The sequence below is a fragment of the Palaemon carinicauda genome, chromosome 11 (genome assembly GCF_036898095.1).
Source record: "Palaemon carinicauda isolate YSFRI2023 chromosome 11, ASM3689809v2, whole genome shotgun sequence".
In the NCBI taxonomy this organism is placed as follows: domain Eukaryota; kingdom Metazoa; phylum Arthropoda; class Malacostraca; order Decapoda; family Palaemonidae; genus Palaemon; species Palaemon carinicauda.
Window position 1 is genome coordinate 63,786,085 of NC_090735.1, and position 10,000 is coordinate 63,796,084.

Below are 10,000 nucleotides of genomic sequence, written 5' to 3' on the forward strand. Positions count from 1 at the left end.
TATTCTTGACAATCAAATTCGGATGGACACACACACACACACTCTCTCTCTCTCTCCTCTCTCTCCTCCTCTCTCTCTCTCTCCTCTCTCTCTCTCTCTCTCTCCTCTTTTTTTAATGGCAGCCGACTTGATGATCAATGAATCGGATTGGATAGAGATTATTGCGTGGCTCTCTCTGCGGATTAATGGATTTGCACCTGAATAAATCTATAACTTATTGTCTCTGTGTCTGTCTTTTTCTTAATCTCTCAGGTTCTTAAACATCTATTGCAAAAGGTAGCTTCGTTTTCCATTAATTATTTATAACTTAAATTATGCATATGTGACCATCCAATGACACTTGTACAATCATAACACACAAACCCATAATCAAACATACACATTCTTGCATACAGCAATTTATATCGAGAAACACACTAACACAAACTAGAAAAAAAAAAATTAGGAAACAAAACTTGATTTCCCTGTAAACGAGCAAATAAATTTCTTAGGTAAAGAAAACAAGACACCGTCTTATGGGATATGATATCCTTATCCTCCTGCTCTCATCACACACGAGATGTTATCACTTTATGCATTTCCATTTATGGCGACGATTTAACTTTTTTATTCGTCAGATAAGTGATCGAATAACTTGTATTCACATCGGATGGGGTGATGAAATTACAAATTTGTTCTTATGGGTAATGACAAATATAAATTATTTTTATTCTCATAAAAAGGTTTTACATTTTTTTTCATCAGCCTTTAAGAGGATGATACAATCACCCTTTGCATTCTTAGATGTCATCGTCTTTTTGTCTTCTGAAAGGCTTCATACCATCACCTATTTGCATTCTATTATGGGAATTGTCATCAGCTTGCCTTTTAGGAGTATAGATGCCATACACCTATTTGCCCTCTCAAATAGGTGATGCCACTACCTAAAAGGATTGATACTATCACCTATTTGCCTTCTCAGATTTGTGATGCCATCACTTTTTTCATTCTAAGATGGGTAATGCCAATCACATTTTTGCCTTCTAAAAGGATTAATGCTGTCACCTATTTGCCATCTAAGATTAGTGATGCTAGCACCCCTTCGACCTCACCAAATGAGCAGCAGCACTCTTACTTTTTATCATCTCAGTCACCGATCTTCCAAGCAAGTCACCTCGGCCACAGCGCCATTTAAGTAAACGCCAGTCAATCCTCAGGTATCCTTCGCAGGATACTATAATAAAAGTCCGAATATCTATACTTGAGCATTCTTACCTGTACCCTGAATGGGGGATGAGTTGCGGTGGCGACCGGTGATTGGCTGACGGGATCCTCTGCTGGATGTGGTGATTTGGCTCATTTTGGCATGACAGGGAAGCATGACTGAAAGGATAAGACAGATGACGTGCAATTAGAGAACATTACGAACAGATTACTCTTTTTACAAGTAACAACTAAAAGAATCTCTCTCTCTCTCTCTCTCTCTCTCTCTCTCTCTCTCTCTCTCTCTCTCTTAATAGTCCGAGTTCCTTATGGAGGTGTCTTTGAAAACGAGGTACAGAAAAAATCAAATGGATAAAACTGAAATCTGTCCGCCAACATGGGATAAAACCTAGGTCAGTTTGTCATCACGGACCTTTATAGACCCACAATATACATAAATATATGTTTATATGTGTCTTATTCGTAGCTTACTTCTAACCTACAGGCAAGTATACTTAATTACGACAGGATCCAACCACTTATGAAATAGTAAAATTGTCGAAAATGGTATTCTGGATACTTTGCAAAAAAAAAAAAAAAAAAACTACAAATCGAAATTGATTACTATTAGAATTGAACGTAATTCATACTTTCGATTTAGAATTTTAATTCGAAATATATGTAGCACGCTATATAGTATCTTTTGCTATAGAAAATTGCTTGCCAAATAACGACTTGATTAGCTGACCAAGACTACAAACCAAGCGAAGGTGTGATGTCACGAAAAGTCAGTAAAAAAAAAAGAAAAAATGCAATAAAAATGAGTTAAGAATAATCCTTTTAATTCAGTTCAATTTTCATTCTCACCTATTCTTGAATAAACTGCAGCAACGTCCAAGTGAAATAGTTTTTCCAAGAACAAGTCTCTTTATTCTCTCAAGATGTTATTGGCAGTGTCACGCTACGACATAGCTTTCATGGTAAAAAAAGAAAAAAAAAAAGATGGAAAAAAAAATATAAACGAGGGAAAGATATTACCGAGTCACGCCATGCTTTCGTAGTAACAGAGCAATGGAAAGAGAATAAATAAATAAACAACTAAGGAAAAGGGAAGGATATTTCGAAGTCACGTGAAGGAAAGAATTGGAAGATCCACAACTAAGGAAAAGGAAGAGAATTTTGTGGTAAAAGAAAGAGGAAAAGAAACTATAAAAATATACGTTTACGAAGAAGGAAAAGGAATCGATTCAACACATCCCGATATTGCTTATTAAAGTGAACAAGCGAACAAGGGAAAATGGAAAAAAATGCGCATAAGAGAAAGAAGGAAGATAACATCTGGTCACGTCATGATATCAGTTTTATAGGAAAATGAAAGAGCGGGAAAAAAAATGTAAACCTGGGATATGTTACAAGGTTACGCCATTATGCTGCTTTCCGGGGGAAAAAAGACATGGAAAGGTATCAATTGCCAAAAAAAATAGAAAGAATATGGAAAGACGCTAATCAAGTCCCCCATGATAATACTGGTACAGCAAATAACAAAAAAAAAAAAAAAGAGAAAATCACACGGGGAAAGGAAATATCTTATTGACGAAATTACTTTCATGTCAAACAATAGAAATCACAAATACACATGCAAAAGGAAGAAAAGCAGAAACGCATACAAAAAACACCATTATCACGCCGCGATCATGCTTTCATAGCAAAAGGGGAAAAAAAATCCTAAACTGAAGGAAAATGGGAAGCTAGAGGCTTCGGGACGCCTCTTGCAGGAGGAACATGTTCTTTCATTAAGGCATTTCTTGCCGTGAAGAGCGCCATCGTGTTAACACGCCCTCTACCAACCTTTAGGGTCGGCCTCCTCTTGCATTATAGATGAAGCAGATTGTAGCCTTTCTCCAAATAGCTGGCGACATTGAAATGCCCACAAACTTACTCACGCATACATATACACACAAGTACAAACGAAGCGTACAATGGGTTAACATATTTTAAAAAACACACTCGTATACAAATAAAGCATATACTGGTTAAAAGAAATTAAACACACTCATACAAACAAAGCAGACACTGGGTTGATTTTTTTTTTAAACACACAGCTACTCTGTTAGCTTTTCTTAATATGCTGGACAACATCGAATTACACATACACACTAAAAATATAAAAAAAATATACAAATACATAGTGATAAGAGGTTTTAGCTTCTAGATTTAAGTAGCAAAATCTATAGAAAAAACACACAAACATGCACACACACCTACGAAATGGACACTACATGGCTGACTTTCGTCGGCGACACATCACTAATAGAGTCGCAGAATTTTACTCCGAATGGATTCTTGCACGGAAAGCGAGATCCCCGACCCCTTCCCTCCCACGCTAATTCCCCCAAACCCCCTTCAAAGCCTTCTACCTCCCTTTTGGCAGGTTTCTGGAGTAGGGCTTGATCACGCACAAAGCTCTTCAATACTCATCTTAGGGAGTCATTGAAGTGATGGAAGGCCCCGATTCACGGATCTAAAGAATAACACGGTTTCCACTTTGGTTCAGCCACTGCGAAAATGCTTCTATTGGACGCAATGGTATTGGAGGGGTCCTTTTTGGACGCAGTGGTATTGGAGGGGTCTTTTTTGGACGCAATGGTATTGGAGGGGTCATTTTTGGACGCAGTGGTATTGAAGGAGTATTATTTATGCACAATGGTATTGGAGTACTATTTTGAGAATCGTGGTACCGAGGTTTTTTTTTTTTTGACATATACTGTATATTGAAAGGGAAATTGTTTGGGACCAGTGGTATTAAAGGTGAATTGTTCGTGCACAGTGGTATTAATGGAGTATTATTTAGGTTGAAGTGGTATTGATGATGTATCGTTTGAGAGCAGTGGTATTGAAGGGGTGTTGTTTGTGCGCAATAGTATTGATGGGCTCTTGTTTAGGCGCAGAGGTAATGAAAGGATATTTTTTAGGTCCAATTGTATAAAAGAGCTATTACTTGGGTGCAGTGGTATGGAAGGGGTATTGTTTGTGCATAGTAGTATTGAAGAGATATTGTTTAAGCCCCATTGTATGGGAGAGGTATCGTTTGGGTGCAGTGGTATTAAAGGGGTATAGTGTGTGCACAGTAGTATCGGAGAGGTATTGTTTAGACCCCATTGTATAGAAGAGGTATCGTTTGGGTTGAGTGGTATTGAAGCGGTATAGTGTGTGCACAGTAGTATTGGAGAGGTATTGTTTAGACCCCATTGTATAGAAGAGATATCGTTTGTGTGCTGTGGTATTGAGGGGGTATAGTGTGTGCACAGTAGTATTGGAGACGTATTGTTTAGGGCCCATTGTATAGAAGAGGTATCGTTTGGGTGCAGTGGTATTGAAGGGGTATAGTGTGTGCACAGTAGTATTGGAGAGGTATTGTTTAGACCCCATTGCATAGAAGAGGTATCGTTTGGGTGCAGTGGTATTAAAGGGGTATAGTGTGAGCACAGTAGTATTGTAGAGGTATTGTTTAGACCCCATTGTATAAAAGAGGTATCGTTTGGGTTGAGTGGTATTGAAGGGGTATAGTGTGTGATCAGTAGTATTGGAGAGGTATTGTTTAGAACCCATTATATAGAAGAGGTTTCGTTTGTGTGCTGAGGTATTAAAGGGGTATAGTGTGTGCACAGTAGTATTGGAGAGATATTGTTCAGGCCCATGTATAGAATAGCTATCGTTTGGGTGCAGTGGTATTGAAGGGTTATTGTGTGCGCAAAGTAGTATTAGAGGGGTACCGTTTAGGCCTTATTTTATAGTAGAGATATCGTGTGGATGCAGTGGTACTGAAGGGGTATAAGTGTGTGCACAGTAGTATTGGAGAGGCATTGTTTAGGCTCCATTGTATAGAAGAGGTATCGTTTGAATAATTATTACCTTGGTAATGATGGAGGAACACTCTCTCTCTCTCTCTCTCTCTCTCTCTCTCTCTCTCTCTCTCTCTCTCTCTCTCTCTCCTAACTTGCAAGAGGACTTTGCCTCGATCATCATTAAGGACAGAGAATTGAAGCCAGTTTTCTTTACCAGCCGTGCTTTCGTTAAGCTAAAGAGCAAATACTCGGTAATGTAGCTCGTAGTCAGTCGCCTGAAGTGAGTATAGGCGTGTTAGAGAGAGAGAGAGAGAGAGAGAGAGAGAGAAAGAGAGAGAGAAAGAAAGAAAGAAAGAGAGAGAGAAAGAGAGAGAGAGAGGGATAACGTTTAAATTAACGGCATAAAATAATTCAAACAGTTTTAGTCTCGATAAATGAGATGATCTTATAAAGTTCTATTTACCAGAATAAAAAACCTTTCAAGATGTCTATCATCCCTCCATTAATAAATGAAGCGCTGAAAGCAAAGAATAGAGATAAATAAAGAATTGAATATCCCGTGCACAATATTCAGTAGTTCTGAAAACTTCTTTCTCTTATATGAAAATTAGAAAGTAAAAGAATAGTTGAGCATTTATCGGTATAATTTAAAGGCATTATGTGAGAAATTAAAAGTGAAATTACTGAGGAATGATATCTTTGGAAGTAACCAATGTCATCTGTTCCTTAAAAACTCTAACCCTGAATGCAAGAAAAGACACATAACTATAAAATTGTTGCCTGAAAATAGTTAATGCCACAAGTGTTTTAACATATAATGAATAGTGCCTAATGGCAAGACTATGACAAAAGAGCACTCACATATATGTATATATTCACATACATGCATATGAATATATATGTATATATATACATGCATATGAATATATATGTATATATATATACATATATATATATATATATATATATATATATATATATATGCATATATATATATATCGCCATGATCTGGGTTAGAAACAGATCCATTTGTTATATATATATATATATATATATATATATATATATATATACATATATTTATGTATATATATATCTACATATATACATATATATATATATATATATATATCTACATCTGTATATACAGTATATATATATATATATATATATATATATATGCATATATATATATATATATATAAATCTACATATATACATATATATATATATATATATATATATATATATATATATAAATCTACATATATACATATATATATATATATATATATATATATATATATATATATATATATATACTACATATATACATATATATATATATATATATATATATACACACATATATTTATATATGCATTACAAAGGACTAAAACACGTCCTTACGCTTGCGTCTGTTTATGGTCTTTCTATGCGTTCACACCTGCAAACATCCTCAGTTTGTCAATACATTGTCTTCCTTTCATTCCCCTGCTTCTTTTGCAATCATTATGGACCCATCCTGTTATTCTTAATACTCGCCTATTGTCTATCATTCTGATTATGTGTTCTGCCCATGTTCATTTATTTCTCTTATAAGTTGTTAGAATATCCTCTACTTAATTTGCTGTCGTATCCATGATGTTCTATTTTCTGTCGCTTAGTGTTATTCCTATCATTACTCCTTCAATAGCTCTTCAAGTTGTAAGTAGCTTATGTTATAAGGCTTTTGTAAGTCTCCAAATTTTCTGATACATAAGTTAATACTGGTAGGATCATCTCATTAAATACTTTCCTCTTTAGAGAAAGTGGCATTTTTCTTTCCATAATCTCATTTTGTTTACCAAATGCTCTCCATATCGGTCTCGTGCCCTGGGGAAAATGCGTACATATATTCATTAACAATCTCGTGAAGGTGGTCCATAACTCTTCTTTGATGTCTCTCTGCATTTTTATTGAAAATCATCTTAGTTATACTCATATTTATTATCCGTCCTACATTTCTTATTTCACTATTCAAATCTTCTATCATATTTTGTAATTCCCTCCATGATTCACTAAATACAACTACTAGTACTGCATGTTATTTGCAAATATTTAGTTGTTAAGGTATTCTCCATTAATATCAGTTTCTATATTTTCCCAATCTGAATTCTTAAGAATTTTTTCTAGGCATGCTGTGAATAATCTAACTCCTCTCTCAATCAGAATTTTCTCACCATCTTTATGTAGTTTTAGGATTATTGTACTTCCTGTATGAATATATTCAAGTGTTCTAACATAAGATTCATCTATTCTTCGACTTTGAAGGGCTTTCATAACTGCCGAGGTTTTTGACAGAATCAATAGCTTTCGCATTGTCTATAAATGCTATACATAGTGGTTTGTCATACTACATTTTTCCATTAGCTGGTTAATTACATGGATATGGTCAGTTGTTGAGTACCCACTTCCAAGCCTGCCTGCTCTCTTGGTTGATTAAAGTCTATCTGTCTTTTTACTCGGCCTAATATAATTTTTGTAAATATTTTATACATTGCGGATCTATTATTAAATCAATTGTTAGGCCATCTTCTCCTGCTGCTTAGCCTCTTTTCATGCCTTTTAATGTTTTCTTTACTTCTCCTACTGTTACGTTTAGTACCGGCTCAGGTGTTTCATTATTTCCATTGGTAAAGTTTTTTTCTTAATCACAATTGTATAGCATTGTATAATAATCCTCTACAATTTTAATCACACCATCTCTATTATTGATATTATTTCCATTTTCAGCCTTTAAAGCAATCATCCTGTTCCTAGTCTCCTTTTCATCGATTTGATGCTTCTACCTTACTTTAGTATTTCCTGAATTTTGGTATGGCTGTGTTTACGAATATATTGTATAGGATAGTTCTGCTAGATTTATTTCATCTTTCTTGGATTTACCCTCATCTCCAATCTTTTTTTTTTTTTTATTAGGTTTTGATAATTTCCTTGATCTTGTTTTGGAACTTTTCCATTATCTCTTGTGCTGATTCCAATAAAAACGTTTGTTGAATTACTTTTCATTTTTTATTTACATATTTCCATATCATCATGTACAGCTGGGAGTACATATTTGGATTGCTAAACTAAACTCATCAGATTTTTCTCTTATTACTGCAGTGTTTATTTTCTTTCTTCAAATCAAAATTTTTCTCCCTCTTTCCTTAGATCTAAACAAAATTTTGCTTCTCACCATTCCGTGATCACTTTTACGTTTTTAACTAAATTGACTTTTTTTTTCACTGAGTATGAAATCTATTTTATTTTTTGTTTCTCCATTTGGGCTTCTCCATGCCTATTTTTTATGTATATCTTTATAAAAGAATAAGGTGTTCAGGATTTTAAGATGGTTTCTTTCAGCAAATTCTACAAGCATGTTACCTCTGTCATTCTTTGTGCCTACTCCAAATTTACCTACTGCTGACTATCCTCTAGTTTTTTTGGGCGTACTTTGGTACTGAAATCACCCAAACCAAACGTAAATTGAATCCTAAGTTTTTTCATGGATATCTTAGATATTCATAAAGAGTTTATATTTATTCCTCTGTATGGGATGTTGTCGGTGCATACGTTTAAATGATCTTCATTTTATACTTTTTATTTAGTTTGATAATTAATCCTGAAATTCTATCACTAGTAATATAAAATTCTTCTATGTTACACAAGATTTTTATTAATAAGAAACTCCAGTCCATTTTCTTTGCTCCTTTCATGTCCTCTAAAGCAAAATAAATAGCCCCTTTTTGACTTTAAATAAGATTCCACAGTTCTTTTAATTTCAGTCAATCTTATCATATCACAATTTATTTATTTCAGCTCTTTTAGTAACACAGCAAGATCTTCCTTGGACAGGGTCCTGGCGTTGTTTGTTGCAAGGTTCAGCTTCCAAAGGTATCAAGTTTCAGTCCAGAGATTTTAGCAGCCCCTGCAGTGGAATGTAGCTGCCCACCATCATGGTCAGTTGTTCCACTACTGCTGGGGACAGGGGGCCCGAGGCGGGTTTGTGATATACATGTCTGGGTTCTGGCCAGATTTCATCCCAACGTTGGCCACTGCGGATTGGTGAAAGTAGGAGATTTTCGTCCGATCGTTGACAGCAAACCAACCTAGTATGGATGACCCTGACTATTATAGCTTTGCTGATCATTGCGATGCGCAAACCCTTTCACCTTGTTAAGGTATCCCCACTCAGAAAGGGATATATATATATATATATATATATATATATATATATATATATATATATACATATATATATATGTATATATATATAAATACATACATATATATATATATATATATATATATATATACATATATATAAATATAAATTTGAACCGATAATAACCAAATCGACTTTAATTTTTTCTTGAATCTAATCTTGCAACGTCCATCGAAGGGGTAACAGAAACAAATTGTCACAAATCTGGCGCGTCAAAGAACCACCCGTAACGTGAAATGCTTTCACCTTGCGAGATTACATTTGTTACAGCGGTAAGAAGTCGTAGGTCGAGCAAAATGCATCGTCACATTGGGAATACTTCCGTGGCCTAATGTATATTCTTCTGCAAAATATACTACGGCGATTACAGCGTCTGCGGAGACAAATCTCCTTCTATTTTTCGTCGACGATTCCTAATATAACTTTTATGCCTTCCGCACCGGCGTTAATTTAGCAGATTTGCCGCCACAGTTGAACCTAGAACTTTGTGACGAGGAGGGGGGTTGGGGGAGACGTGCGTTCATCTGTGGCTAAGTAGGGTGAGAATGTGTGAAAATTGTTACATTACAAAATATAAGTCGCTCTGGTCACTATGATTTCGACGGGGGTCGAGACTAATATACTCTAGAACGAGGGTCCTTCGGTTGAAAAGGAATTTCATTAGAGAAAGGCATTTTTCTTATGATTGTTAATATATTCTTCATATTTTTATGAAATTTATTTA

The 10,000-nt window shown here is 35.0% G+C and overlaps 1 long non-coding RNA gene across 1 annotated transcript in view; it reads right to left on the minus strand.

Annotated features, from left to right (window-relative positions):
• Positions 1-1,253: 1,253 nt before the first annotated feature.
• Positions 1,254-10,000, minus strand: part of LOC137649694 (uncharacterized) — a 274,922-nt gene continuing 266,175 nt past the window's right edge. Inside the window, exon 3 of the long non-coding RNA XR_011045828.1 lies at positions 1,254-1,362. This is a non-coding gene — a long non-coding RNA (uncharacterized lncRNA). The remainder of the gene's footprint in view (positions 1,363-10,000) is intronic.